General features: G+C 28.0%; 1 protein-coding gene and 1 long non-coding RNA gene across 4 annotated transcripts in view; one reads left to right on the forward strand and one right to left on the reverse strand.

The window, feature by feature from the left end:
* LOC122504252 (tubby-related protein 4) overlaps window positions 1–18236 on the forward strand; it is a 183742-nt gene that overhangs the window by 118008 nt on the left and 47498 nt on the right. The window lies entirely within an intron of this gene.
* The window catches only part of LOC122504389, a 29254-nt gene continuing 23046 nt past the window's right edge, over window positions 12029–18236 (reverse strand). The window contains exon 3 of the long non-coding RNA XR_006301831.1: window positions 12029–12140. This is a non-coding gene — a long non-coding RNA (uncharacterized LOC122504389). The remainder of the gene's footprint in view (window positions 12141–18236) is intronic.

Below are 18236 nucleotides of genomic sequence, written 5' to 3' on the forward strand. Positions count from 1 at the left end.
TAACTCATGTTTCAATACAATTGTTTTTGATTGATTCAATTAGTCACGTTTAACTACCTACATAGCACCGAAACTTTCCTAAAAATTTACTAAAGATTTACTCGCAAGCTTTGAAATATTTAAATGCAAAGTTTAGTGAAAATTGTGTAAAGATTTGAATATCCCACTTTAATAAATGTTTAGCGCGAAACTTTCCTGAAAATTTAAGTTAAATTTTCAGGAAAATTTTCACGAAAGCATAGTCGAAAATGCAATTCAAATGTTCAGGAAAGTTTCAAGCTATATTTTTAAGAAAATTTGACGATAGACATTTATTGGAGTGAGAAATTTAAATCTTTACACAATTTTAAAATAAACTTTGCAAGTAAATTTTTCGAATTATGCAAGCAAATCTTTAATATACAATATTTAAAAAAAATTCGGTGTTTTGTGGATAATTTTTCAGTTGTTTTTAACTGATTCAGAAGCAAAAAGTCAGTCACTACTGATTGTCAGTTAAAACCATGATTTTTAACTGATTCAAATTAAGAGAATATATTATTTATCATATTATAAATAATATGCCAATAGATGTTAAACAGGAACATAATAGATATTAAATAGTTTAAAGCATTTTTAACTAGTTTTATTTAGAAAAAGTGACATTGTCACATATAATTTCTTATAATCTTTGAATTTAAAAGATTGTAACGTAACACATGAGTTCACCCCCCCCCCTCCCCCATGTCACACTTAGTCACAATTCTCAGACCCCCTCCCACCCCCTAGACGCGTGACGTATTATGTGTACGGCCCCTTTGTGTTGGTTTCCTTTAATATTTTTCCATTTTTAGCGGATTTTTCAAGGGTGCCCACAACCGGGTACAAAAATTTTTTTGTCAAAAAATTTCCATTTCACTAAATTTCTAATAAAACTTTTTTATTTAAAGGAATCAATTTAATTCCATCACTGACAGTCACCTTAGACCTCTAGCTTTAAATTCGTACACATATAGTATTATTTGTATAATTTATTAGTACCCAGGTGCGATTTTTTGGTCGGCCCATAGTTGGGCCAACTTTTACAAAGTCGGTCCAACTTCTCGTGCCAGAGGTTAGGCCAACCATACAGATGATAACGGCGACCGTCTAATGGCGACGATGGTTGGCCCGACAACTCATAAGGAAGTTGGCCCAACTTACAATGCATATGTTGTGCCAACTATACATTTCAATGATTGGTCCAAAGACTGACGCCAAAGTTGGCACAACTTTAGATGCGTAAGTTGGGCCAACCACAATTTTCAAAGTTTGGCCAACTTCAACAGCCAAAGGTAAAAAATTATTAAAAAACTACATTATTTAAACAATTAACACGTTATTATTAGCGGGAACATCAGATATAACCTTTACCTATTATTATTAAACACAATCTCATACATACATTTTCGAAAATATCTATCGCTCGCTGGGATCGAACCCCTAACCTAACGCACCGAAGACTTATACACTGACCACTACGCTACGCTCACATGGGAGTGCATAACGCAAAATATATATTTAAGCTGCAACAGTCGGGCCAACCGTGGCCCAGAGTTCGGCCGACCAAGAAAGTTTAAGTCATTTAAACTGCATTTGCCAAAGTTTTGCCAACCGTTGGGCCAACCGTGGCCCAGAGTTCGGCCAACCAAGAAAGTTTAAGTCATTTAAACTGCATTTGCCAAAGTTTTGCCAACCGTTGGGCCAACCGAAACTGAAAGTCTTTTAAACTACGTTTGGATAAGTTGTGCCAACCTTTGTCGCCAAAGTTGGCCCGACGGTTGGTTAAACTCTGCATTTTATGGTTGGCTTGCAAAGTCGGGCCAACTGTGGGCACAAGTACTTGCCAAAGTTGGCCAAACTCTGGCAACCAAAACTTTGCTTGCCAAAGTTAGGCCAACCTTGGGCCAACCTTCAAACTCTAGCGGCCAACCTAAATTCGCACCTGGGTACAGTCAATCTAGCTTGAAAAAGCCGTTTTTTTGGAAAAAATACCTTACTCGAGATTATTTCATAAATCGTTAGTGGTATATGTGACTAGCTTAAAACCAAAAAGTTGGGACACCCCCCCTTGGGGAAGAAGGGGAAACTCAAAATTTCTTTGGATTCGATTTTGTGCAAAAACCGTAAGTCATACTAAAAAATTTCTCAGACAAAAGTTGTAGAGAACATATTTCTCTACATTTTATCTCATTGGGCCACTACTGTACAACTTAATGTGCGAAAGCTAGAGGGCGCCAAAATTGCTAAGAATCAGTTTTTCCCCTTTTTCGTACCAAAAAAACCATTTTTGCGTTTTAGTGTAAATAGAAAAGTTGTAGAACTCAAAAAAACCTACAAAATTCATACAGTAAGAAAAGCTATCCGTCAGTCATAGGAAAGTATGGGAATCGCATAAGTCTGTCTCACTCCCACTCATGGGACATGACTGACGTGATAGGTTTTCGTACTGTATACATAATTTTTTTCCACGTTGCACTCTTTTGGAGTTACAGGCTATTTATTAATTGTTACGTATACACGGAGAAAAATTTTCTGTTAATGATTACAATAGTCGAACAGTACTGCTCGGATATGTGACCACTTTTCGTAATGCCTAAAGTAGCTTCGTTGTAACAATTCTGTAAGTCGAACGTACTCATTAAAAATTTATTTGAAATAAATACGAACTAAATATGAGTTAGCACAAAGTCTATGTGACTGATTACAATAGTCTACGTTAAAAGGAAATCTTGGATTCTATCCACATTTGCAGCAATCTAAGGGAATCAGTGATACAGTCTGTAGTAGTCTTTACAACAGGACTATTGTAAAATAAGGTGACCGCGGCTGCCTTGCCTTCTTATTTTACTATAGTTCTTCGTAAAGACTACTATTGCTATATTTCTGATTACAAATGACTGTTGTAAAGTTAAAAAAGAAAATTTTCAACTAAAATAAAACTTTTTTGTAATTCATGACTTCTAATCATGTATTGCACATTAATTTCACTCTTCCAAGACTACCCACTTCAAGATTAATTATATTATTAAACTAGACAATTTCACTAAACCCTAAGTACATAAATCTAACTTAAATACTAAACGCATAACATAATAACGATCGCTATTTACACATATTTATACATGACTTAAACTTCCTTATATACTAACTGCTATGAAAGTTCACCGTTTGCGAGAAAGACTTACACACTTTAAATGTAAAAAAATCACTTCGTTCTCAATAATTAATACAATTATTGTTCATTGTTAGTCTTTAATATTGTAAGGTCTATTTTTTATTACATTTCCATAGTGAAATTTTTTTTTTCTAACACACGCACCGAAGGTAAAAGATTTCTTGCCTGTATAAATTGTTATATAATTTACACAACTTACGTAAGTTACATAACTTACGCAAGTTACGTAAATAACAAAAGTAAGTTACACAAATAAGTAAGTTAATTTACGTTAATTACGTAAGTTGCGTAAAATATAAGTTACGTAAATAATGTATGTTACGTAAATAATGTAAGTTACGTAAATAATGTAAGTTACGTAAATAACGTAATTTGCACTTACGTAAATAACTTAAGTTACGTAATGGACGAATTATTGTAAATTGCACTAATTAGGTAACTTACGTACTTTACGCAAGTCATGAATTACAAAAAAGTTTTATTTTAGTTGAAAATTTTCTTTTTTAACTTTACAACAGTCATTTGTAATCAGAAATATAGCAATAGTAGTCTTTACGAAGAACTATAGTAAAATAAGAAGGCAAGGCAGCCGCGGTCACCTTATTTTACAATAGTCCTGTTGTAAAGACTACTACAGACTGTATCACTGATTCCCTTAGATTGCTGCAAATGTGGATAGAATCCAAGATTTCCTTTTAACGTAGACTATTGTAATCAGTCACATAGACTTTGTGCTAACTCATATTTAGTTCGTATTTATTTCAAATAAATTTTTAATGAGTACGTTCGACTTACAGAATTGTTACAACGAAGCTACTTTAGGCATTACGAAAAGTGGTCACATATCCGAGCAGTACTGTTCGACTATTGTAATCATTAACAGAAAATTTTTCTCCGTGTATACGTAACAATTAATAAATAGCCTGTAACTCCAAAAGAGTGCAACGTGGAAAAAAATTATGTATATGAATTTTGTAGGTTTTTTTGAGTTCTACAACTTTTCTATTTACACCAAAACGCAAAAATGGTTTTTTTGGTACGAAAAAGGGGAAAAACTGATTCTTAGCAATTTTGGCGCCCTCTAGCTTTCGCACATTAAGTTGTACAGTAGTGGCCCAATGAGATAAAATGTAGAGAAATATGTTCTCTACAACTTTTGTCTGAGAAATTTTTTAGTATGACTTACGGTTTTTGCACAAAATCGAATCCAAAGAAATTTTGAGTTTCCCCTTCTTCCCCAAGGGGGGGTGTCCCAACTTTTTGGTTTTAAGCTAGTCACATATACCACTAACGATTTATGAAATAATCTCGAGTAAGGTATTTTTTCCATCAAAAATGCCAGATTGACTGTACTATATGCACATGGACAAATGTTATGAGACAAAAACAAAAGGGTGCCCACAACCGGAACACTTCCCTCAAATTAGACAATTTTTTTTGGCCTGGAGGAGAGTTAGGAAAAGAAAAATAGTATAGTTATTTACGAATACAAAGTATTTTTTATGTTTGAATAAAAAACATTACACGGAGAAACTTTTTCTTCTAATATTAAATATATTTGGTTATCTTTATTCTAAAAGTACGTTAGAATGTGAGGATTTTTCGTGCGTTGTGCTAATAATTTCAACATTAATACGAAAATATGATAAGTTCGTTATATATTAAGCAACCTTCGGTGTACAAAAATTACTATCTGCATTAGAAATAGTCTTATTTTTCTTTAGAAAAGAATAAAATGCTAGTTTTTGTTTGTGAAATAATACGGTAATTCTAACCTTTTTTCCACATATAGATAGAATATATAACAGACATTCTAACGTAACATACCAATTTTGGAAGGACTGCGGGCGGACTTAACCGATTTCGCCCGAGCATCACCGAGTCCATCACCTGACGTCGCGAACTAACCCTAATGTTTTCGAAGTTGAAATTCACACGTGTATGAAAGAAAAAAACCTTTTATTAATAAACGTGATTGTCTCCTCATGCCAAATTAAATTCAAGAACTGTTCCTCAATATAACATAATTTTTTTCACGACTTTTACTTATTTACATAATTTGATTAGTAAGTTATTTTAAAAAATGCTCTCTCTCGAAGGCACATATTTTTCCACTCGTTTAATATATAAGGACGATTCAGCTGTGTACTTCTAACGAATCGTGCGATCTTTCGGTTTCCGTGACCAATCGTCGTGTCTTTACTTGCGTGTGCGTGTGTGCGTTAATAATATAGGTTAGGTTCTTACGTCGTGTTAAATATATTTACCTACAGTTACAGTGACATACACTAATGCCATCTACCATCAGATCCAAGTATCACTATCGTCTCTATGAGTATCTATAGACAATTAATTTGTTGTGTTTCTTTTTAATTCATGGCTTTCCCAACTTTGCAAAAATTATTATTTTCTTTCTAAAACAACATACTAATTTTTGTTAGTTTCCTTATGAAGAACTGTAAAATATATACTGAATGAGTGTTTTTGATAGTCTCAATAGCAATTTCTATAACCTATGTCGTTTTTCCCTTGAATCTAACCTAACATACTAAAATGTCTCACCAGTTTTAAGAATTAGTGGTATTAAAAGTTTCTCCGTGTATAAATGTGCACTAAAAACACAATTACGTCTTAACAAAATAAAAAAGAATTTTTTCAAATTTCTATTTATTCAAACACAACTTATATTTAACTCCTATCAAAATTTTCATAAGATTTAAAAGATAATTTTTTTTAGTAAAGATAAATTAAATTATTCTCACAATAATATTTTTTTAATTGTAAAAAAGTCTTTGAGAGATAAAATGGTGGTTTAATTTTATTTCTCCACACTGAAAAAACCTAGTCTCAAAATGAGTAGCGTACGCTACTCATTTTGAGTTGCAACAAAAATGAGACTCTTAGGTGGCGCCACGTTCTATGGCATTTAACATAGTCTAATTTTGAGATGCAACAAAAATGAGACTGGGTTTTTTGTGTGCACTTGAGAACGCCAAGGTCGCGGCTAGGTGGCGAGGAATCTGATTTTATCAACTGAACTGACATCTAGCTGTGACCTTGGCGTTCGCAGGTGGAGAATAGCATCTCCATACTGAATCTCAAGATGTTAGTAATTTTATATAATTATTTATAATAAAAGATTATTGTATCTAGAGAGTTTGACAATTAATATAAATGAATTTCAACTTTCAATATACTTTAATTTGACATATTTTTATGGTCTTCAATTTTTTTAGTCTTAGAAAAAAGTACCAAAAAGTATCAATACTCGCGTGAGTTTGAGGCCTGTCAGTAAAGTATTGAAAAGAATTTATTTGATTAAAAATAATCAGTTACTTCTCTACTGGTTAGTAAGTATTTATTTGTGACAAATAACTATTGCAAAATTAAAAATTATTTGAAGCAAATAAATATTTTTACCATAATAACATGTTTTTCAATTTAAAAATTTTTTTCAGTGCTTATGTAAATTTATACAATTTATGGTGTGAATATTTTAACTGATAAATTTAAAACAAGACCTAAAATAAACAGCATACGTACTGATTCAAATTTCATAGTGCCATTTAATCTAAATTAAAAATTTTTTCTTTCATCAAAAAAAAGTAAATCTCTCTTATTCTTGACTTTGTATGTTATTGAAATAAGTACCGAGCTGAATATAAAAGTTTTGCAAATATTCTCACTGCACTCATATTACGTTTTGCGAATGTTCATGCGCTTAAAAGAATAAGTAGAAAAGCTCTTTTTCAAAGCTAAAAATGCTTCTTTTTTTTAATGCTTCTAAACTCGAGCATTTTCTAGTGAAAGATCCTAAATTTTGTGGAATTCAATTATGGAAGAGAAGCTGAAAGCTTCACTTCTCTCTCGTAGAAAGAATTTATTAAGCCCAACATTCAGATCCACTTTTACTCTCGCTCTCTCTCTCTCTCTCACTCTCGCGGAGGCAAATGTATAGTACTCATTCGGATATTAATAAAGGACCTCGAGAAATTATTGCCAAGCACATAAATGCCATTTGCAGAATTACCAGAATGAAGTTGTGCGAAAACGCTTTTTTACTACTTGTATATCAAAAATTACCATTTCAATTTGCATTATGCTTCAAAAAGAAAAAAAAATGTTATTTAAATTTGCATCGCTTAAAAATGAAACATTTTTTTCCAAGTCCCCTTAAGCCAGAAGATAAATAAGATAAATGAATAAATAAATAATAATGCGTTTTAAAGTACGATTCGAATTCAACTATTTAAACTAATTATATAATCCAGCTGGTCAACAAAGTGACCATTATTGTCCTAGGGTAATAATGCAATTCTGTTATTATCAGAACTCATAAAAATGTAGTAACAAATCTAATTGAAAAATGAATTTTAAATTGTTGTTGATTACATCATTTGATAATGATATAATAATATAATAATAATAATGCTCTGATAAAAGCATTTAGATTAGAAAACGTTAAATACATATATTTATTAAAAACCACTTATCCGAATGTAATCGTTTTATTATTCCCCTACAACTTAATTATAACCAAAATAAAATTACTTGGAAATTTCCCAAACATATTCTTTTTCATCATTTTCAAACAAAATTTTAATTTTTTTCACAAAAGAAAAAAGAATGTTCTTCCAGCTGTAATTTCGCTCAACCTATTTTTGCCGCAGTAAACGAGTATTTGCACAATTATCCTTTTATTTGAGAGAAGTGTCTACAGACAATTTTTCCAATTTCAACACTACTCTATATGCATAATAGTCGACTATGATCATATGATTTTAATATAAAATATACATATATAGTTTATTCACCATCAAGACATTTTTTTTCTTTTTAATAAACTTTCCCTCTGAATAATCATTTCGGTCAGTTACCTTTTTATTTTTCTCCGCACCTTTCGCATGAATGCACGAAAAAGAATTTAATTAAATTTCGTGTTCAAATCCTTAATCAGAAATCTTTTTACATGAATTCTTCACCATTTAAAAATTTTCTTTTTTAACAAAAATTATTTCTCGCGTCACTTATTTGTTTTCTACTTTTACATCACAAAAATAGAAATTATTTCTATTTTCACGTTAATCATGTCGTTAATGCCGTCGTATTTATGTTAAATATTTAAAAACAGGTTATTATTGCTTCAGTGTAAAATTTCTTATTGAATAACAAGTGTGGCTTCGTCCATAAATTACGTCACACGATTTTAGCCCATTTTTGACCCCCTCCCCCCCTTTGTCACACTACGTAACATCTGAAGGAACCCCCTCCCTCTAAATTACGTCACAATTCGTAAACCCCCCTTTAATAAATTTTTCCAAAATGAATCACTGTCAATATCTAATTTTACATAAATAAAGTGGATTACTTCCGAATAAGGGGGACCTCCGATTTCAATAAAAATTGGTATACCAACGTATTTTGATGCGCTGATTACGAAAATGATAATGAAAATTGGCTCAAATTTGATGTTCATGGCGAAAACTATAAAAAAAAAACCATAAAATTGTGGTTTTTGCGTATAATTCGTTGGATTGGATTAAGCATATTTTTTTGTGTTTAAAAATATTTGTAAATTTTTCTCTGCTTTTATATGAAGGAGAAAGGAGTCATTCACCTTCGGTTGGAAATTTTTTTTTTATCAAAATTTAATTGATTGGAGAGATAATTGTGATATTTTTTGTTTTCTATTTAATTCTGAAAAACCCAAGGTGGATGACTCCTTCCTCCTCCATAATTTTTTGTGTTTAAATATATTTGTAAATTTTTTTTCTGCTTTTATTTCGAGGAGGAAGGAGGAATCCACCTTGGATTTTTCAGAATATAAAAGCAGAGAAAAATTTACAAATATTTTTAAACACAAAAAATTATGATTAATCCAATCCAACGAGTTAAACGCAAAAAAACCACAACTTTATGGTTTTCACCATGAACATCAAATTTGAGCCAATTTTCATTATCACACTGAGAAAAAAAATTATTTGATTCAAACAAATTTTGTTTAAATCAAACTTAAAATATCTTTGCTATACAGTCAAACATATTTAAGTTTAATTCAAACATATTTTCTGGTTTAGTTTAAGAGATTATATATTGAAATCAAACATAAATTGTGATTGATTTTAAATTATCTGTAGTCAACTTTTAAGTTTGATTCAAACATAAAATTTTTAAACATAATTTTTGTTTAAACCGTAACAAAAAATATGTTTGAATTAAATATAATTATTCAAACAAATAATACTTTTGAATCAATGCAGTAGATATTTTCTGTATATTGAGATTAAACTTATAAACTAATTTCAATTAAACAAAATCGTCTAACATTATTTTTGTGTTTCATTTAAGTATAATGTTTTCTCAGTGCATTTTCGTAATCAGCGCATCAAAATACGTTGGTATACCAAGTTTTATTAAAATCGGAAGTCCCCCTTATTCGGAAGTACACCCAATAAAGTTACTTATATAATTAGTACATTTTTTAATATTTTAAAAACAAAAATATATTTGATATTTTTATTTATTACAATTTTCTCATTATAATAGAGTATAAAGTGTGACATAACAAAATAAAAGGTCCCCACCCCCCCTTTGTCACAATTAGTCACATTTTCATAGACCCCCTCCCCCCCTAAAAAGTGTAACGCTAAAAAGGTTATTTTATTTTTTAACGGTAATGACCTTTGAATTTCAAACATGGTCCGACCTTGACTGTAAGGGCCAACCTGGACTACAAATTTTTTTTTTAAATCTCTACACGGAAAAAAAAAGTTCCAAGATATTTCAGGAATTATTTCCTAACTCTTGGATACGTGGTAACAGCTCTGAACTAGAGTCGAACATTCAATGGTAATCAATGAATGTTTGAAAGAAATTCGGGAACTGTATTAGAAAACGCTGTAAATAGTCCAATAGTCTTTTTTTCATTTCTTTCTCATGTAAAGTCCATGGCACTGGCCGCAACTGTTTCTGACATTTTCGGGAACTCGTCAAGGAATCTTGGTGCGCAGAAACTGTGCGCACCAGTCTCAACAAGTCTCACCGTCAGTAAGACTTGCGTGCCTTATATATTTATTTTATGCTGAGGTATTTAACGCTCCTGTTTAGCTCACGTGGATAAGACGCCGGACTTCTATTCCTCGGGTACGCGAGTTCTGTTCCAGCCGCCGTCGATTTTTCTCTCATATGGTTTTTTCTATTTCAGAAACTTAATAAAAAATAAAAATTGTATGTGATCTTCAAGGATAAATGTGTGTGTGTGTGCGGACGTGTCAAGGAGGGGAAGTGGGAGGGGGGAAGCAGAATCCATTTTTTCTTGCATTCGCCTAACTTTTCGATTTTCTTGAACAGTTCCCGACTTTTTCAAGAACAGTTTGCCGAGAAGTGGTGAAATAGTTATAATTTGTAGAGAAATAGTAAATGACATATTTAAACGAGGCAACCTTTAGTTCTCTGTGAACTACCCGCCGTATCCAAGAGTTAAGAACGAAGTTCCCGAATAATCTTCGAACTTTTTTTTTCCGTGTATAACTTTTTCATTTTAGAACCAATCAATTTACTTTATACAGAAAAAATGTTCCTATTAAACAGGACTTTCCAACAATATACTTCAATTGACCAAATTCATTTTTAAAAAAAAGTTATAATCAAAAGTCAAAAGGTGGTCCGACCTTGACTATAATCCCCTATATTAAAAAATAAAAACTTGAAATAATTTCAAAAAAATAAATTAAATTTAAAAAAAAAAAATTAATTCCAGAAAATTTTAGGAGAATTGAATTATTTAAATAGAATTAATAATTTATTGAATAGTTGAATGTTTCTTAAAAATGAATTCTCATAAAGAATTTTATCAACAAATTTTCAAATACATAATTAAATTCTTTCGACAAATTTTAATAAAATTTTTAATTACATTTTTCAAAGAATTCAATTAAAATTGTATTAAAAATAATTGAAACTTTGTCTAGAACTTATTAAAATTTTTGAAAAGAATTTGGAAAAGAATTTCATTATTTATAATTATAATAAAAATTTTAACAAGAGCTTTTAAAAATTTGCAAACATAATTGAATTTCTGCGCAGAATTTTAATACTTTTGAAAATAATTGAATATTTTGCTGTCGTTTGTAACTTCCCAAAAATTAAATTTCCTTTAATGTTTTAACTAAAATTCTTCTATAAATCCATTATTTTTAATAATTAATTAAATATTTATTAAAATATCACTCTAAAAATGATTAAATACATAAGAAAATGTTTCTGATACATTTAAATGCGAATCTTACATATTTTTAATTGCAAAATTATTCGAAACATGAATAATTTTTTTTTTAATTTTTAATCATTATTAATATTTTTCCACAGGAATAAAGACTTTAAAAAAATTTAAATTTTAGACCTTTTAAAATTCAGTTTTCCTTTCTTAAAAAAGACATGGCTTAAAAATGTCGAAATAAATCGAAAGTCGAATTATGTGCACTTCTCTGATTGGCTGAATCGAAGTAGTGCGCCAATATTTGAATTTGGAGTGAATTTAACTTATTAAATTAAATAACTTAATCCTTTCTTAAAAAAGACATGGCTTATTAAAAATGTCGAAATAAATCGAAAGTCGAATTATGTGCACTTCTCTGATTGGCTGAATCGAAGTAGTGCGCCAATATTTGAATTTGGAGTGAATTTAACTTATTAAATTAAATAACTTAAATCTATACATTTTTAAAATAAAAAAATACAAACAAAAAATTATATCATAATTATAATATCCTTTTTTCTATAAAAATATTCATAGTTTGAAAATATTGAAAGATATTCACCTCAGCCACCCCAGTCCGACTCCTATGTATTTTGAAGGAAAAATATGTCAGCTTAGTGGTTTGCGTTTTCATGTGCCAAAAAGTAACACGTGATGGCGCTGTTCTCAACACTCGCTCAAAATTCACTAAAGCAATAGAAAAATATCATAGAAACGAATAAATTATTTGTTTTTATAATGAAATCTTGTTGTTAGTGATGTTAAAAATACACGATAAGAAATAATATTGTATTTTTAACTCATTAAAGATGATAAAACAATTGAATAATTAGTATGAAAATACATAAATGTGTTGTACAATAAACTGATGACTTTCGTTTAAATCGTTTAAATTATCAGATAAACTGATTTATAATAAAAGTTAAAGGAAAGTCATAGAAAAAAAGTATATTTAAAATAAAGAAAACAAATTTAGATAATATAAATAGCATTAACCCTCCGTCACACACATGAGAAAATATTCCGATCTTACACACGTTCAGAGGGAATCGCTCACCACATTGTAAAATAAGCAACATTACAACATAAACAAAGGAATCAACAAAAATTTAGTTTTAACACAAACTTACAAATATGTAGTAAATTATTCTAAATTATAAAATTAATCAAATTAATTTTCGGTCTCAAAAATAAAAATTAATTACACGAATGCACATCTTCAAAGAAATTCCACTCGACATGTAAAAATAATGTAACATTAACAAATAAGCAAAAAAATCATTAAACAATTTATTTTAATTATATTTATAATATAATTTTGTCATCAACCAACAGTGGAACAAAAAATGTTTTTAAAACTTGATTTTTTTATTTAACATAACCTCACTTTTTCGAGTTTCTTCTGGCTTTGAAGCTTCATAATTAAATATTAATTATGTTTAAACTAAATGTTTTTTTAGAAATGTGTTGAGGAGTAAATTGTCGAAAGGTATAGAAACTGATTTTATTTTGCAATGAGGAAAACAAAAGTTATTTAAAAAATACTGAAACCGTAGAGGGAATCCCTCCCTAGGTGTGTGACGGAGGGGTTAACTTTAATCCATTTTTTTTATTTATTATTTGAGATGAAATTTTACTCAAGACAAAAACAAACATGAACGTATACAATGAATAAAAAATATAATATTAAATAAAAATTTAAAAGTTTTAAACTTTTTTTAAAATTTTTAAACTAAGGCAAGCTTTGCCGGCTACTTATTAAAAACATTTTCATTTTTTAAACAATATGCTCTTTTTACAACATTAAAATAGTTTTTAATGTTAATACTTTTTTTACTTTCGGGTCAGAATTTCTCAAACGGATCACTTTAAAAAAAATAATTTTGTTTTTTATCGAAAATAATTTTTTTTTACTCCTCGTAGAGTAAAAAATAGACCCTGAAAATTTTAGAACAAAAAAAAATTTTTTGTGAATGTTATTAACAATTTAGTTTTTTTGTAGTCTTAAATTAAAAAATTTTTTTCTCGTAAACTATTTGACCGATTTAAAAATTACGATATGGGTTTTCTTCGTCATGAAACAGAGTATTTAAAAATAATTTTGGATTTTAAAAAACTTTATTTTTAATAGTTTTTTATATTAATTGTTTATAAAATGTTAATAACAAATTGTGTTCTGCGCCTCAAAAAAAAAAAAAAAAAATTGCCTAGTATTGCCAACATTCCCCTGAAAACAAAACCGTTTTGAAAAAAAATGTACGTTAATTACGAAAAAAGTTATTAAAAAATAACTGTGGCGGTGAACAGCGATTCATGACTCGCAAACATGGCTCTCATGGCACCTGTGAGGCATTATTCCTGAACTGCCCCAAAAATAAAAAAAAGTTCTTGGATTTCCTTTATACTTTGGAAATATGTTACCCTAGTAGGTACAAGTTACTACACCAATTTACAGGTCCAACCCCCCACCCCAATCAAAAGGGTGGGGGGTTGAAATTTCAGCTTAAACTCGAACATGCATTCTTTAAACATTTGTAGTTTCTACTTAAATTATTCAATTAAAAAAAGTAAGTAGTGTTTTAGAAAGGTTTTTTTGTGTACTTTTAAAATATTTTATTTATATAATAAAAAAAAAATTTTTTTTGCAAAATTTTTTTTAAATAAATAGTTTTTTGCAATTTTGCACTCCAGCGCGATGAACAGTGGGATTTTTTTTCAACTTACTATTGAAAATTGTCTAGAAACTACAAATTTTATCGGATGTTCATGTTCTTGATTTAAAATTACTAAGAAATCCATCAAAGTCGATTTTTGAATTTTTAATTGTTTATTTTTTTCTTGTTACTCAAAAATTTGACAAATTACAATATTTTTAGAAAAAATCATGTTAATTTTTTTATTTTTCTATTACACATGATCGAAATCAATTTAAATTAGTCGAGTATGACCACCGGACAATTAATAAAGCATAATACAATTTATTTAAATTGTTGCAAACAATGTTAATTAACAAATAGATTACTTCGGACCTTCTTCATAAAAAAAATTGGTTTTTTTGCAGACAAGTTTAAATTTATGTCTAATTTAGTAAAAAACTAATTTACAGTTAAAAATTATCATTAATATTAACAATTATATAAACAATAATCAACTTCCTTTTGTATTTGTAAACATTTTCGTCATTTTTTAAACTTTAAATATTTATATCATATGTACATTCTTTCAAAAACTTAAAAAATTTATTTGCTTAAACAATTACATTTGTTATAAACAAATTTTTCATTTTTAAACAAATAAGTAGCTTTTTTCATCAAACAAAATTTTTTCCTTTTTTTATATTTACTATCATAAAAAAGAACTCCTTAATGAAATGGGAATACTATAAATTATTCATTTAATTCTAACGAACATTATAAGTTAAGAAATATATATATTTTTAATGAAGTAAACCATTATTCAGTTAAAACAGTTTACATCTAAATGCATATAGATAAATATATTTTTTCTGTGAAAAAAGAACAAAGTTAAATATTTGTTAACTTATAATGTTCGTTAGAATTAAATGAATAATTTATAGTATTCCCATTTCATTAAGGAGTTCTTTTTTATGATAGTAAATATAAAAAAAGGAAAAAATTTTGTTTGATGAAAAAAGCTACTTATTTGTTTAAAAATGAAAAATTTGTTTATAACAAATGTAATTGTTTAAGCAAATAAATTTTTTAAGTTTTTGAAAGAATGTACATATGATATAAATATTTAAAGTTTAAAAAATGACGAAAATGTTTACAAATACAAAAGGAAGTTGATTATTGTTTATATAATTGTTAATATTAATGATAATTTTTAACTGTAAATTAGTTTTTTACTAAATTAGACATAAATTTAAACTTGTCTGCAAAAAAACCAATTTTTTTTATGAAGAAGGTCCGAAGTAATCTATTTGTTAATTAACATTGTTTGCAACAATTTAAATAAATTGTATTATGCTTTATTAATTGTCCGGTGGTCATACTCGACTAATTTAAATTGATTTCGATCATGTGTAATAGAAAAATAAAAAAATTAACATGATTTTTTCTAAAAATATTGTAATTTGTCAAATTTTTGAGTAACAAGAAAAAAATAAACAATTAAAAATTCAAAAATCGACTTTGATGGATTTCTTAGTAATTTTAAATCAAGAACATGAACATCCGATAAAATTTGTAGTTTCTAGACAATTTTCAATAGTAAGTTGAAAAAAAATCCCACTGTTCATCGCGCTGGAGTGCAAAATTGCAAAAAACTATTTATTTAAAAAAATTTTTGCAAAAAAAATTTTTTTTTTATTATATAAATAAAATATTTTAAAAGTACACAAAAAAACCTTTCTAAAACACTACTTACTTTTTTTAATTGAATAATTTAAGTAGAAACTACAAATGTTTAAAGAATGCATGTTCGAGTTTAAGCTGAAATTTCAACCCCCCACCCTTTTGATTGGGGTGGGGGGTTGGACCTGTAAATTGGTGTAGTAACTTGTACCTACTAGGGTAACATATTTCCAAAGTATAAAGGAAATCCAAGAACTTTTTTTTATTTTTGGGGCAGTTCAGGAATAATGCCTCACAGGTGCCATGAGAGCCATGTTTGCGAGTCATGAATCGCTGTTCACCGCCACAGTTATTTTTTAATAACTTTTTTCGTAATTAACGTACATTTTTTTTCAAAACGGTTTTGTTTTCAGGGGAATGTTGGCAATACTAGGCAATTTTTTTTTTTTTTTTTTGAGGCGCAGAACACAATTTGTTATTAACATTTTATAAACAATTAATATAAAAAACTATTAAAAATAAAGTTTTTTAAAATCCAAAATTATTTTTAAATACTCTGTTTCATGACGAAGAAAACCCATATCGTAATTTTTAAATCGGTCAAATAGTTTACGAGAAAAAAATTTTTTAATTTAAGACTACAAAAAAACTAAATTGTTAATAACATTCACAAAAAATTTTTTTTTGTTCTAAAATTTTCAGGGTCTATTTTTTACTCTACGAGGAGTAAAAAAAAATTATTTTCGATAAAAAACAAAATTATTTTTTTTAAAGTGATCCGTTTGAGAAATTCTGACCCTTTCACATTTTTTTATAAAATTTAGTTGAGATTTCTAACCGATTTCAACACAACAAATACAATAATGAATGAGGTAACGAATATTGCTGACGAGTAGTGAGTACTGCGCCATCTCGAGGAACTTTTTTGCACATTAAAGTGCAAACCACTAAGCTGACTAATTTCTGGAAAAGACGGACAGGGGTGCCTCAGTAGTACACTTTGTAAACAAATGTTCCTAACCTCACTAACTGACATAATTAACCACACAAACAAAAAGAATTTATGTTGTTTTAGTAGCTTAAAATTATATTAAAAAAAAACATATTTATTATATACGTTTATAATAAATAAACAATAATAAATAAAACAATTATTTGTGGAAAGATGTATTTTTTATATCATTACTAAAAAAATACATAAGGTCCAAAATAAAAAGGAATCAAAAGACAAAAGTTCCAATATAATTTCCAATATATGAGGAGCAATTGAGATAAACACATATTCAAAGCATTCGTTAGTGGTCTTTAGAAAAAAGAACTTTTGGAACTTTCAGTCTTTGGAAATTAAAATCTTTCGAACTTTTTTTCATTGGAACTTCTGTTTTGGGACTTTAGTCCTCCAACCATTATAGCAGAAAAAAAAAGAATCCTATTGTGAGCATAGCCTTAAAACATAAAGTATATTATGGTCATTTACATTAATTTGCTTTGAAATTAAAAAAATATTATTATAATTATAAAATACAAACAAAAAAATATATATATGAGTTAAAAAAATTATTAACATTTAAACAAATGAAGTAAAAATTATTATTGTTGTTGTTACTAAAAATGATACTAAATGTAATAACATTGAAATTATCATTTTACTACTAAAAATAAAAAATAAAATAAATAACATATAATTTCAAATTAAAAATATAATTAAATTAATAGAAAATTTTATTACTTATAAAAAAAATATTTTAAGTAAAATGGAATTCTATTTAAAAAAACATAAATTGAAAAAATTAACATTAGAAATTTTAAAAATTGAACAAAAATAAACGTGGAACAGAAGCAACGAAGACGCCGTCTGAGGCGCTATTTGATCAAAAAGCAAAAACTTTACGTTGCATACTTTTCATTTATTTATAAATTTAAATTTAAAAAACAACAAAATATAAACAGCTTTTTGAGGTTGCAAGTCCACAGTAGCATTTTTTATGTCCTTATTATTGTGTGTTGAACATAATATCAGAATATAAATAAAAGTAAAAAATTTTTATTGTAATAAAATTCATCAGAAGAACAAAAGAAATCTATTGTAAGCATAGCCTTAAAATATAAATTCTTTATATTATATAATCATTGAATTAATTTTTTTTTAATTAAAAAAAATATTATTCACAATTATAAAATACAAATATATATATATATATATATGGGGTCAAATTTTCTCAAAAAAATCAAAGTTGGTCATGGGTCTTTCAATTTTTGTGAAACTTGGTATAAAGGTAGTGTTTTATGACAGAAGATTTTAGGAAAAAAAGATTTTTAAAAATTTTCAAAATTGTGGATTTTACCGGGCATTAAACATTAAAGCACATTTTTTTGAAAAACGAATAACTTTTATCCATTTAGTTAGATTTTGTTTATATTTTAGGTAATAATAGTTGATTATCTAACAATTTAAAGTGCAGTATTA

Source organism: Leptopilina heterotoma, unplaced genomic scaffold (assembly GCF_015476425.1).
Source record: "Leptopilina heterotoma isolate Lh14 unplaced genomic scaffold, ASM1547642v1 Lhet_11, whole genome shotgun sequence".
Classification (NCBI taxonomy): domain Eukaryota; kingdom Metazoa; phylum Arthropoda; class Insecta; order Hymenoptera; family Figitidae; genus Leptopilina; species Leptopilina heterotoma.